Source organism: Mirounga angustirostris, unplaced genomic scaffold (genome assembly GCF_029215605.1).
Source record: "Mirounga angustirostris isolate CCGP_5_RB_7025 unplaced genomic scaffold, mMirAng1.0.hap1 SCAF_1, whole genome shotgun sequence".
Lineage (NCBI taxonomy): Eukaryota > Metazoa > Chordata > Mammalia > Carnivora > Phocidae > Mirounga > Mirounga angustirostris.
The window spans coordinates 184,890,287-184,904,222 of NW_026991709.1; the positions used below are offsets into that span (position 1 = coordinate 184,890,287).

A 13,936-nucleotide genomic window follows, 5' to 3' on the forward strand; every position below is an offset into this window, starting at 1 on the left:
ATGAGTTTTTGGTTTTTTTTAATTTTTATTTATTCGACAGAAAGAGAGAGAAAAGAAGCAGGGGGAGCGTCAGAGGGAGAGGGAGAAGCGGCTCCCCGCTGAGCAGGGAGGCCGACATGGGGCTGGATCCCAGGACCCCGGGATCATGACCTGAGCCGAAGGCAGACACTTGACCCACTGAGCCACCCAGGAGCCCCATATATATGGGTTTTAGAACAAGTAATAAGATCCCTGGATTTTATCTGGAAGGTCAGGGAAGGATCCTGTGAAGAGGCAGCATTTAAACTGAAACCAGGAGGCAGAAAAGGTGTTCTAAGATGTCAGTGGAGCTGGCACCCGAGGCAAAAGAAATCTCAAGAGAAAAAACTCTAATAAGTATGGCTTGACTGAAGAACTAAAAGGCCAGAGCACCTGAGGAGGCAGAGATACAGGTGGGGCCAGATCAGAAGACCACAGAGGGACATGGTAAGGGTTTGAATGCCATCCATCCTTGAAGCATTGGGGAGCCACCAAAAGACTGGCTGCTCTTGATGAAACAGTATTGAAAGACTCACTCTGACCCCAGCTCCTTGAGTTCAGGCCCTTATGGTATCTTTTTATCGTATTTCTAAAAATGGCAAGTGTAAACTTTTAATAAATATTTGTGAGCCACTGGAAAGAAATCTCTGGTAAAGACAGATTAAACCACTTCTCCATCTTATTAATCCCACATCTGAGGCTTCTCTTAAAGGACCTATCACTATTATAGTTGGGTGTGGACCTCTCTTCACTGTTTAAAGTTTTGGGAAGCAAAGTAAGTATCTTTTTTATCTTTACATCTCTCAAAGCCAAGTGCTCAATAAAATCATTTTAATAGCTTAAAATCTTTTTTTTTTAAAGATTTTATTTATTTATTTGACAGAGAGAGACACAGCGAGAGAGAGAACACAAGCAGGGGGAGTGGGAGAGGGAGAAGCAGGCTTCCAGCTGAGCAGGGAGCCTGATGCGGACCCTGGGATCATGACCTGAGCCGAAGGCAGACGCTTAACGACTGAGCCACCCAGGCGCCCCTAGCTTAAAATCTTTTCTTGTATTTCTAGATTGGCTGAGTAAGAATCTTCATGCCAATTTATCCACCTTAGTTAAATAGATCTGAAAGGATTATATGCAGAGACTTTAAAAAAAAAAGTTCCACTTCCCTTTTGCAGCTTTTTTTTTAAGATTTTATTTTTAAGTAATCTCTACACCCAATAGGGTCTTGAAATCACCCCAAGATCAAGAGTTGCATGCTCTATGGACTGAGCCAGCCAGGGTACTGCTGCAGCTTAATTCTAACAACAAAAAACCTTCACCAATGTGTGATTAAAAGTACAATTTTTGTATTTTAGGATATATCACTTGTACAGTTCACATGCATATTTTTTTTAAATCTTAGTTTAATTTTAATCAAGAACAAAATGCCCCAACAGAAGGTCTTTCAGTGATTTTCCAATTCTTCTTAGAATTGTTCATATTATTTCTTTGAATATTTAATTAATTTGATAAGGGTAGGATAACTGCTTGGACTATTTATATTAAAAGATACAACTGAGTCATAATAGTTCACATGCTTTAAGGTTTATTTTGGGATTTCAGGAGATGAGAATGATGTGTTAACATGATGAAAGTGCAATTATGAATATGCTACTAGTGTGTGCTAGTAATCCTCCATTTGATTGCCCTCTCTCCATTGCCAGACCAATTTTCCACCACTCTGGCCCTGCTCTGTGCCCCCAAAGACTTGACCTTTATGGGTAGAACCACTGGGTTAAAGCAAGCGGGCCTCCAGGTGGGTTTGGCCAGTAGAAGGCACCGGAAGAAGATCAAAGAGAGAGGGAGGAAAGAAAGTGGGGGAGGGAGTATTGCTTCCTTATTCCCTCTCTGCTCTTGGCTACAAATTCAGGCAGTGGCTGAATCCTCCAGGGCTCCAGCTCTCTCGTTGGACTCCAGTAAAGCTATTTCTTCTCTTTGCTCCTTTGGACCCAATGGTGATAATGGCTTTCCATTGTGGTTGGTTCCACGGATTATAGGAGTCCCACGTCACCCTTAACTCTGGCATTCCTCTGAAAATAATCCTTTCATTAGTCTCCAGAACCATCTGAATGGGCTTGGTTTCCTGCCAGACCTAAGAATTCAAACCACAGACTTGTAAAACCATCAATCTCCCTCTTTTGCATATAGCAGTTATCATCACAATGGTTATTCATCTTCCAAAGCAATTCCTTCATACCAAGCACTGCGTGTAAGCTCTTCTAATTCTCAGACAGAAATGACACCTTTTAAACTGGTCAGTGTAGGAGAACACAGGAGGGCGCTCCAGAACGACAGCTACGACAGCTGGCAGAATGGAGGGGCTGACACAATTCTCTAGGCAGAAGTCTGTTACATGTCAAGAATAAAACGTTTACAAAGAGATGCTACTTCCTCCTACTTCTCCCTGGGTTTCCTCTCACTAAGGGCTTGGGATCAAAGTCAGCGCTGTATTTTCACCCAGAACACCAAGAAGCTGTATCCCTGCCTGGGGAAGTTGTCCTGTGCGGCACTTCACTTTGCTAGTTTCTCAGACCTAGGGATCTGCTTACCACTAGGCCAAGGCACACAGAAAGAGAGCCAACCATCTTTTATTACTAGCCACCTGCCCATCTTTCCTTCTTTCTCTCTTTCATCCCGGGTTAAATCTTTCTTCTACACTAAGGCAAAAGATGAGCAGGATGAGAAAATTCTGCTTTGTTCAGCCTTGCCTGTCTCTTTAACAGATCTGACCAGATTAGCACTTTTCTTTTCCACTGGAGAGGACTGGCATATGCTTATACCATAATCTGCTCTGAGCTCCTTCGGATTTTTCTTTTATCAAGTCGACTGGATTTGAGGTTAGATGTTAATTGAAATCACCTGGGAGTGTCTAACCATTCCGCCTTGTTTTCACTTAGTACAAGTAACTATTTGTACTCTATTAGAGTACTCTAATAGAGAAGGTGACTCTATTTCTGAATATTGGGACATTCTTTTGAGTAAGGGCCTATTTAAAGAATTCTTCTAGGGGGCTGAAAAGAACTGATGTGGCTTAGGGGCTCCTGGGTGGCTCAGTAGGTTCAGCGTCTGCCTTCGGCTCAGGTCATGATCCCGGGGTTCTGGGATCGAGCTGCACAAGTCTGGGCTCCCTGCTCAGCGGGGAGTCTGCTTCTCCCTCTGCCTGCCGCTCCCCCTGCTTGTGCACTCTCATGCACCGTGCTCTCTTTCCGCCTCTCAAAAAAAAAAAAAAGATGAAGAAGAAGAACTGATGTGGCTTATTCAACAAGCTACTCCACCGAAAACTCCAAATGTCTCCCTCTGCAACCCGTAGACATTCAGAGTTAACAACAGTTGCTAAGATAAAAGACTTAGGCAGACAGAGGGAAGTCTGCAGAAAAGATGCTCTGCCTCACTTTAGCCAAGGCTAGCCAAAGGGCAAGATAGCTCTCTTCTCTCAAACTGGGGTTGGGGGGGGAGAAGCCCCTCTCTTCAGCTTTTGGCAACACCTGAGAGGCAGTGAGATTAACAAAACTTAACCCACTGAGCCACACTATATATACATTTCTACTCTTCATTATCCTTACTTGTAAGCCTTCATTCCAAAGGATATTTAATTGGGCAACCCTATAACCAGCTGGGTGGATCTACATCAAATATTAGTAGTGGTATCTTTGGGTGGTAAAAGTATGAGTAACTGTTATCTGCTTCTGTGTATTTGTGAAACTTTCCAATTTTTCTACACACACCTATTTTTTCTTAGCGGTTCGCTGTTCTAAGAGGAGATTAACAAATCAAACACTTCATTTTTGCAATCAGGAAAAAGTTATTAAACAAAAACCTTGCAAGCATTCAGAAATTTCAGTCTTCCATGAGAACCGAATTTATGTAATTCTTTTCTTTTATGGAATTCTAACTTTTTGTTTTTATTATGTACTATATTAATACACTGCATAACCTTCTAGAAGGGGTAGATGAGCATAACCAAGTCATTTTTCAACAGTCAGGAAAATGCTTCCTTAATCAATATTCTCCAAATCCTCTGACGCATAGTAACGATTAACTCCAGAGACCCGCCTATCTCTTTGCATCAAACTCCACTGATATGGATAATAGGAAACCCATTTCTCCTTTTGCCCCCGTTACTGAACCTGTGGATGTGCGCCATGGCTATGCCAGGGATGACCAAGCACACGGCCATGACACCGATCCCAGGCAGAATCTTGAACCACATCACACCATGGTCGCCAGGGCCAAATTCTTCCTTCCTGGCGCCCTAAAGGTGACCCAGCCTCAGCCCCTAGCTGATAGGCTCCCCTTTTTTTTTATGGAATTCTTAAAACTTATAATCAAAGTCATATTTTTTAGCTTTTGTGTATTTTAAGATTTTCAGTACATTTTATAACTTGTTTTAAAATTAAGAAACTATTCAAAATGTGAAAAACAAGAATACTAGCTTTAACATGCAATTTTTTTTTCTAGTACACATCACAACCTTAATTTAGATCATTTAGACTCTTCAAGGTCAACGTTCACTATTTTCATATGCTGCAGTACTAATTCAGGTTTGGTTTTTTTTTTTTTTAAAGGAACTGTTTCTCTCTAAGAACACCACACAGATGATATCATATGCAGTTAAATGGTTAAGAGACTACAGATAAGGGCGCCTGGGTGGCTCAGTTGGTTAAGTGACTGCCTTCGGCTCAGGTCATGATCCTGGAGTCCCAGAATCGTGTCCCACATCGGGCTCCCCGCTCAGCAGGGAGTCTGCTTCTCCCTCTGACCCTCCCCCCTCTCATGCTCTCTCTCTCTCTCATTCTCTCTCTCAAATAAATAAATAAAATCTTAAAAAAAAAGAGAGAGACTACAGATAAAAAAAACAGACTGGTGTTTCTTCCACTTACAAATGCTAGCCAATAAAAACTTTCCAGTCTACAGCTGATTAATACTTGACACCAGATCTATGGAAAGGAAAGCCAATCGTGGCTGGCTCTTAGCTAAAGCAACAGACACACTAAGAAACCTGCCTACCATCACATCGTGCCTTCTGTTTACTAGGACAAATGATTTTTCAGTTTAGCTCCATTATAGTTCTAAACAGAAAACTGGAATACTACCTTTTCTAGGAGCTACCATTCTCATAATCTATAATAGCTATACACGTGTTAACTCACTGTCTTATAGTGTTGAAATATATTCACAGGGAATCTTGAAAACCATAAACATTTTTACTAGCTTCAGGAAGCTAGTAAATTTGAACAAGTGATTCCTTTTAAACTGTCCTAATGTAATGGCAAATGGTCTCTTTTCTAACTTCGATTTCCAAATGATTTATAGTTATACCTACCAGAACAACAGTAATCAACAGGATGGGTAGTGGAAGGAGCAGCGAATGGAGTCTTAAATATCTCTTTTTAGGGCAGCTAAGAGGACCTATGTTCCAAAACACTAAAAAATGTCTTTGAGTTCAGAACACTAAAACTTAAAAACAGCAAAAAACAAAGCACAAACAAAAAACAGTGTGAACAAAATATAAACAGATGAAAAGTATGCACTTTTTTTTTTTTTTTTTTTTTAAGATTTATTTGAGAGGGGTGCCTGGGTGGCTCAGTTGTTAAGCGTCTGCCTTTGGCTCAGGTCATGATCTCAGGGTCCTGGGATCAAGCCCCACATCAGGCTCCCTGCTCAGCGTGAAGCCTGCTTCTCCCTCTACCACTCCCCCTACTTGTGTTCCCTCTCTCGCTGTCTCTCTCTGTCAAATAAATAAATAAAGTCTTAAAAAAAAAAAAAGATTCATTTGAGAAAGAAAGAGAGGGAGAGGAGGAGCAGAGGGACGGGGACAAACAGACTCTGTGCCTAGTATGGAGCTCGATCCCACGGCCCTGAGATCATAACCTGAGCTGAAATCAAGAGTCGAATGCTTGGGCGCCTGGGTGGCTCACTCGTTGGGCGGCTGCCTTCGGCTCGGGTCGTGGTCCTGGAGTCCTGGGATCGAGTCCCACATGGGGCTCCCTGCTCAGCGGGGAGCCTGCTTCTCCCTCTCCCACTCCCCCTGCTTGTGTTCCTGCTCTCTCTGTCTCTGTCAAATAAATAAATAAAATCTTTAAAAAAAGAAAAAAAAGAGTCTAATGCTTAACCAACTGAGCCATCCAGGTGCCCCAAGTATGCATTTTTCAGTGAAGAACTTTGCTAGCACTCTTTTCAGGATTAAGTTCAAGGATTCTAAAGGTTCAAAATGCTTGCAAAAATGAGACCATGAGACAATTAGAAATGCAAGAGAAAAAGACAGTTTTTGATTAGTATTAAGTGTTAACATGTTTAGAAGCTGTAGAAATCAGCACCTGAAACAAATTAGAAAAAGACAATTTAAAAATTAGTGTTAAATGTTAGGACAATGTTCTAAAAGCTACAGAAAAGTCTTGAGATGTCTCTATAAAAAGTTTTGGCTAAATAAGAACCACCATATTAACACTACGATCACATTAATGGTTCAGACTACAGTGAAACTTTACAAGCAAGGGGGGAGGGCCTAACATACAACCCTATTGTTTAACCATCTAAGCCACCCAGGCGCCCTCATACAACCCTATTGTTAACAGAACCCTTCTGGAGACCCTAATTAAACAAAAGTGTCAAACACTCCTCTCAGAATCCCTTGTAGTGGTGGGCCTCAACAGCAGAAAACAGAGCAGACCATTTAAAAAAAAGAGTCCAGGGGTTGGGAAGACAAGTGACTATACCACAAGGTGGTAATTACACCGTGGGGAAGTAAAAAAGGCCAGACTGAAGGGCTCCAAGAGGTACTTCAAAACCAGCTAATCATGGCAAGAAGAGATGGGACAAACTGGCTTCTCAACTGGCTATCTATGGGGATATAAAAAGAGGCTGGGCCTCCAAAGCAAGAATAAACAAAAGTGGCTACTAATGGCCAAGGTGAGGACTAGATACCTCCATTACACACCAGTGTCCCAATATATATTCACCCATCTCCAATTCAGCCCAGAAACCTGAGAAACCAGAAGAGAGGCTTCTCCAGTTGGGAAACCGGCCTTCTTGAACCGTCCACAGCAAAGGCATGGGTAGTCAGAATACCTAGGTTTTCCTGCCAACAGTCCTATATCGCAGGGGAAATTGCTTACCTTTTCTAAACCATCTGCTCAGCTGAAAAACAGGAAAAATATGCTTTTCTCTGACTTCAAAAGATTATTAAAAATAGGAGTATATACTTGAAAATGCTCTGAATAAAATCACACTGTACTTACGCCAACATTTTACTGCTAGAAACATGGTTTAACTTACAGCTAAAGGCTATATAAATGTAGGTTGTTCCTTCGACCCATAATCTGTAAGATTTAAAATATTTATTTTTAAGTATTAGCAAGGTTACAATGAAAGCCACTAGACAGGTGGAGAAAACAGAAAAACAGAAGCAGGGCAATGTGGGGACATTCAGGGCAGGGGCCAATAACTGTATCTCACTGTGGCCTAAGGGAATCACTGTGAACTAGGTAAAACTATTCCTAACAGGAACCCTGTTACCAATAAATGGCTAAATTATAGTTCATATGATTTTCTTTTAAAAATCAGGGAAATGGGGTGCTGGTTGGCTTAGTCGGTTAAGCGTCCGACTCTTGATTTCGGTTCAAGTCATATCAGGGTCATGAGATTGAGCCCCACTTTGGACTCACACTAGGCATGGAGCCTGCTTGAGATTCTCTCTCTCTCTCTCTGACCCTCCCCCTCCCCCATCTAAAATAAATAAATCAATCTTTAAAAAAATAATAAAAATCAGGGAAATGATAGAAAAGATTACTATGTAAAAAACAGATAAATATGTTATTGCCCTTGGAATGGTAAGCACTTATTATTAGTGGAAATGGAAAGAGATGGCAGAGTCACAAAACTGCTTCTCAAACTGGGGCTTAAGAACCTTTAGAGGCATGTGGGGTTGAGAGGGAAAGGGGTGAACCAGGGGTCATCAGCATGTTGCAAATAGTAAATGGGATCAATAATGCACAAAGCAGCTTGCACAAATGTTCAGATAGTGGACATCTGTTGGTTTTATCAGCCCTGCATTCACTCCCCTACTGGGGAACAACCCCCCCACCCCAGTAGGTACTTTTTTGGTGAAGCAGGAAACAAGGCATCTTCCAGGACCCAGGCTGACCCCCGAGAGATACACTCTTAGTAGAGGGTGGAGTTAACAAAGAGCTGGAAAGGTTAATAAGGCCAGCACCCTGTGAAGACTGTCCACAGGCCTGGTTCTTCAGCTCTATTGTCAATTCGGGGAGCTACACCACATCCTTCCAGTAACCTTTTTTGCTTAGGGCAGTCCAATTTTGTTTCCATACTTACAACCGAAGACCTTTAGCTGATTAGCTATTATTTTCAGTCTAGGAGAGTCTATTTTCTCAAAGATTTGGGAGGTAAAATTTGACAAGTAATTTTAAAATACTGGTTTTATGGTAAAACAAAGGGATGTATCATGGAGTAGAAGACAGAATTCATGTAAAATTTTAAGATACTGCATTTTCCTTCTGAGATTTCTAAAGATATGCTCCCCCCCATCCACGCAAATTTCTTTAGCAATGGATTTAAGCACTGATACAGGGATAAACTTTCCATAACTTTTAGAATCTGCCGCTAACTAGGTAAAAGATCTAGGGCAAGTTACATAACCTCCCTAAGGTTCACTTATCACAACTTTAAAATGGGAGTAATAATAGTACCTACCTCATAAAGCCGTTATCCCAAGAGATAACACAGGGAAGCACTTAACCCTATGCCTCACTGCAGAGTTTATCAGTCATGTCAAACAAGGGTTAATATACAACAGCAAAGGGCATACTCTTCACAAAGATGGCCACAACAATACAGCTGCCATCCCCCCACCCCCCACCAACTGCTGTCAGCATGACTTGTGATCTGTACTTTGCAGCATCTTCCATCAAAAGGTGGTGCCTACTTTCAACCCTTGATTCTGGACTGGGCTTGTGGCTTGCCTTGACCAAGAGAATGTGGCAGAGTGACTCTGTGTGACTTCTAAGCCTAGGCCTCAAGAAGCCTTGCAGCTTTCACCTTGAAACACAATGTCTCCATGTGAGGATAACGTAGTCTAACTGCTGGAAGAAGAGATTGTGTGGTGGTCAGATGACCTGTCCCAGCTAGACAGATCCCTAGACCAATCAGCTCTGACTGGAGACTGCAGATGACAACAGCCACATCAGTGACCTCAGGCCAAACAAGAGCAGTGGAAGAACTACCCTGCCCTAATTGTGTGCAAATAAATGGTCATTATTGTAAGCCACAAAGTTTTGGAGCGGGTTCTTCTTACTGTGCAACATGTAACTGATAGGTATACTTCATCAATTATCATAGTATTTCTACATTTTTTTTATTCCATGCATTTCCTAAAATTTCCTACAAACAAACCCAAAGCCCCAGTGTTTGCAAATAAGTATGTCACAGCCAGATGTGGTTATACTTCTCATTCTTCATAGCCAGGTCAATGTTTCTAATTTCATAGAAACATTGAAATATATCTCAGAACTTGGGGGTTTAGGGTGGAAAGTAAAACATACTCCCAAACCAAAATAACTTAAGTGAAAATAAAGTGAAAAATTTCTAAAATTATCACAGGTACACCACAAGGATGCAGGTGCACACAGAGTTGAGCTAAGACTGAGGTAACTAGCTAAGAGAAAAAAAGTGAAACAAAATTGGTATGATTCATTCAAATAGTAGAAATCAAAACAAGATTCCCCTTTTAACAGTGTTTGCACCTGACATTTTCTTCCATATACTTTATAAAGATGACCAAAACCCTCTTTTAAAAGTTCACCATGCACTGTCAAGAGGAAGGAAATGCTTGCTTTAGGTCACCATCCATACAACAAATATTTACGGAGTACCAACTCTGTAAATGCTAGTGAGCTGTTAGCCCCGGAACATTTTTTTTGACAGTGTACACAGAGATAGCACGCTAAAGGGAGCATGACTGATGACTAGGTGAACCTAGACCACACTCCTGTCTTGGCCAAGGTACCTGGTCTGGTCAGAGGGTTTAGGCTGGTGAATGTGGCAAACAAGGCTCTGCCCTCATGCAAGCCTCTAGGAGGAGGGAAATATTAGCAGCCAATATTATCATCACCAATATTATTATCATCACTGTCACTACTATTATTATTATATACCCTTATTTGTCCCACCACTTCTTCCTCCTTAGTTACTGCTAAGTATCTGGAACTCTGCTAAGCACTTGCTTCATTTAATCTTCACAACAACTTAGCGAGGTATTGCCTACATTTTCATTCATTCATTCATTCATTCATTCATTCATTCAGCTTTACACCCAATGAGGCTTGAACTCATGACCCCGAGATCAAGAGTTGCATGCATGCTCTACCAACTGAACCAGCTAGGTGCCCCAGTATTGCCCACATTTTATAGAGGAGGAGACCGAGGCCATAAATGGCTAAAAGTAACACAGACAGTAAGTAGTGGAGCTCAGGCTTTTAAACACTACCCTATACTGCCTCCATACATCTGAACTCCTTAATGATTTTACAGGAATCTCAATGGAGGAAAATCTTTCACAGCAAGAAATGAGGCACAACATACTATCATGAAATGTCTGTTTCAGTGCGTTTCTTCTGAAAACTGTTATTTAGTCCTGTATGGATTTTTTTTTCTTTCCTGTTAGAAAGTCTGGAAAACAGGGGCACCAAGGTGGCTCAGTCGTTAAGCGTCTGTCTTCGGCTCAGGTCATGATCCTGGGGTCCTGAGATAGAGCCCTGCAATGGGCTCCCTGCTCGGTGGGAGGCCTGCTTCTCCTTCTCCCACTCCCGCTGCTTGTGTTCCTGCTCTTGCTGTGTCTCTGTCAAATAAATAAAATCTTCAAAAAAAAAAAAAAAGTCTGGAAAACATTCTTGCTTATTAGTAAAACAGAAAACATTTTTAAGGTATATGAGAAATGTATTTCACTTCTATTACAACACAGACTATGAATGAAAGCAGTCATGAGAGTTCAACTAGCCACAAATAGGAAATATTTTAATTACTATATTTATTCTTCAATAGCTTTATTATTTTTTCCTGATTATAAAAGAAGCACATGCTACATAAAAAGAAAAATTAAGAGTTTTTTTTTTTTGAGAAAAACATTTTTTAAAAAAATCACCCACAATCTTATTACCTAGAGATAACAAGTATCTTAAAGGATATACTCTGTATATCCTTTAAGATACTTTCCTTTAGGTTTCTATATATAGGGCTTTTGCCCACCTTTAAAAAATCATTAAAAAAAAAAAATCACACATTATATTCTCATGTTACCTTCTTCTAAACATCATTCCACATCAAAGAATATTGACCTGCATCACTTTTTTTTAAAGATTTTTTAAAGTAATCTCTACTCCCAATGTAGGGTTCGAACTCACAACCCCAAGATCAAGAGTCTGCACGCTCTACTGACTGAGCCAACAAGGCGCCCCCTACATCATCCTTTTTAAAGACTGTACAGTATGTCACTGCATGGGTAGGTCCTAATGGACCTAATCAATCCTTTATTAATAGACATTTGGATTACTTTCAATGTTTTGCTATTATAAAAAGAAAAGGCAGTAAGCAGTCTGATACACACATCTATGCACATTTGACCAATTGTTTAAGATAAATTTCTGGATTTTGACTTGCCATTTCATTTTGTGACTTTGGATGCATATTGCCCAAATTGTCATCTAGAAAATATATACCAAATTTACCATTTTTTTTTTAAAAAAAAAAGGAAACCCTTAAAAATTTAAGAGTAGTAACATTAGTACTATCTACATAAAATGGCAAAATATTTTAAAAACTGCATCTTTTTTTTATTCTTATGTTAATCCCCATACATTACATCATTAGTTTTAGATGTAGTGTTCCATGATTCATTGTTTGTGCATAACACCCAGTGCTCCATGCAGAATGTGCCCTCCTCAATACCCACCACCAGGCTAACCCATCCTCCCACCCCACTGCCCTCTAGAACCCTCAGTTTGTTTTTCAGAGTCCATCGTCTCTCATGGTTCGTCTACCCCTCCGATTTCCCCCCCTTCATTCTTCCCCTCCTGCTACCTTCTTCTTCTTTTTTTTCTTAACATATATTGCATTATTTGTTTCAGAGGTACAGATCTGAGATTCAACAGTCTTGCACAGTTCACAGCGCTTACCAGAGCACATACCCTCCCCAGTGTCTATCACCCAGTCACCCCATCCCTCCCACCCCACCCCCCACTCCAGCAACCCTCAGTTTGTTTCCTGCAATTAAGAATTCCTCATATCAGTGATATCATATGATATGTCTTTCTCTGTTTGACTTATTTCGCTCAACATAATACCATCCAGTTCCATCTAAAAACTGCATCTTATCTCTAAATATCTAAAATACTGGGGCACCTGGGTGGCTCAGATGGTTAAGCATCTGCCTTTGGCTCTCAGGTCATGATCCCAGGATCCTGGGATCGAGCCCCGCACTGGGCTCCCTGCTCTGTGGGAAGCCTGCTTCTTCCTCTCCCTCTGCCTGCTGCTTCCCCTGCTTGTGCTCTCTCTGTCAAAAATAAAAATCTTTAAAAAGTAATAATAAATAAATATCTAAAATACTGATGCATAACTCTGATACTACATTACGTTTACAATCGGAAGGGGGAAGATTCTAAAATACCCAATTAACTTCAGCATAATATTGTTTTGAAAAGTTATACTCCAAAAAGAACACACTTGCTGCAAAACAAGCAGATTAGTAGAGAATGTTAAAAGGCAGGGAGGCAAAAAATAAACCAATCAGTTACAGCAATTACCAGGTCACCAAATCTGCATCCCTTACAATGACCAAGAGAGAAGGGTTGAGAGAGGAGAGAGAAAAGGTGAAACTAAAAGCAGCAGCCCTCAGCCTTCAGTGATGGCTGGATGAAATTACACACAGACATAGACATCTACATGCTCTGCACACATCAATCCTGGAGCTTAATCTCCAGGGGTTAGAGCACAAGAGGAATCTTTGTGTGCTTTATTTCACCAAACATCATGCAGAAAGAGAGTGGGGGAGTCCAAATACAGATTTCCTTAAGGTAAGAGTGTCTAGTTAGCAGCCTGAGGGCCTAGTATCAGTTATGTCCTTTCTAGGAAAAGGGGACAAGAGGAACTTGAAGCATGAGACAGCTCCAAAGGCATAGATTCCTTTCAAAACCATCACACAGGACAGGGTTCAAACATCAAGCTTTATGGAAAACTGGGCAAGGTGAGAACATTTTTAGCAATAAATAAAACTTCCTGGTGATATAACAATACATGTGCTAAGAAGGGAAGGCCACATACTATAACTAAGAAGAACTAACCTGATGGAGTTTCATCCTAATGGAGGAAGACAGGGGCCTTAGATAATGCTGCCATACCAAAAGCACGGAATACTTGAGGAGGCAAACCAGTGTGTATGCAGTGGTGGGGGTGGGGGTGGGTGGTATAGCCTGGTGATGCCACAGACCTATAGGACTTAGGAGTCTAACATTCTTCTAGGCAAGAGGTCAGCAAACTATGGCCTCTGGGTCAAATCCACCTGCTGACTGTACACATCATGAGCCCAGAAGAACTTTAACATTTTTAAATGTTTCAAACAAATAAAAACTTATTTCATGGCACATAAAAATTATATAAAATTCAAATGTCAGTGTCCACAAAGTTTTGGTGAACACAGCCATGGCCATTCGCTTATGTCTCTGGCTGCTTTCTAAATACACGGGTAGAGTTGCACGGGTGTGACAGAGAGATGGGGGGTGGGGAAGGGGATACTGACAAACTGGAAAATATTTACTATGGTGTCCTTTCAGAAAGTTTGCTGATCTCTGTTCTAGGCCATGAAATCATGTAGTTTTGA

General features: G+C 41.0%; 1 protein-coding gene and 1 pseudogene across 2 annotated transcripts in view; both read right to left on the reverse strand.

The window, feature by feature from the left end:
- ATXN7 (ataxin 7) overlaps positions 1 to 13,936 on the reverse strand; it is a 139,017-nt gene that overhangs the window by 120,150 nt on the left and 4,931 nt on the right. The gene's annotated exons all lie outside the window — the stretch shown is intronic.
- On the reverse strand, positions 2,691 to 11,933 carry LOC129045413 (NADH dehydrogenase [ubiquinone] 1 alpha subcomplex subunit 1-like; annotated as a pseudogene).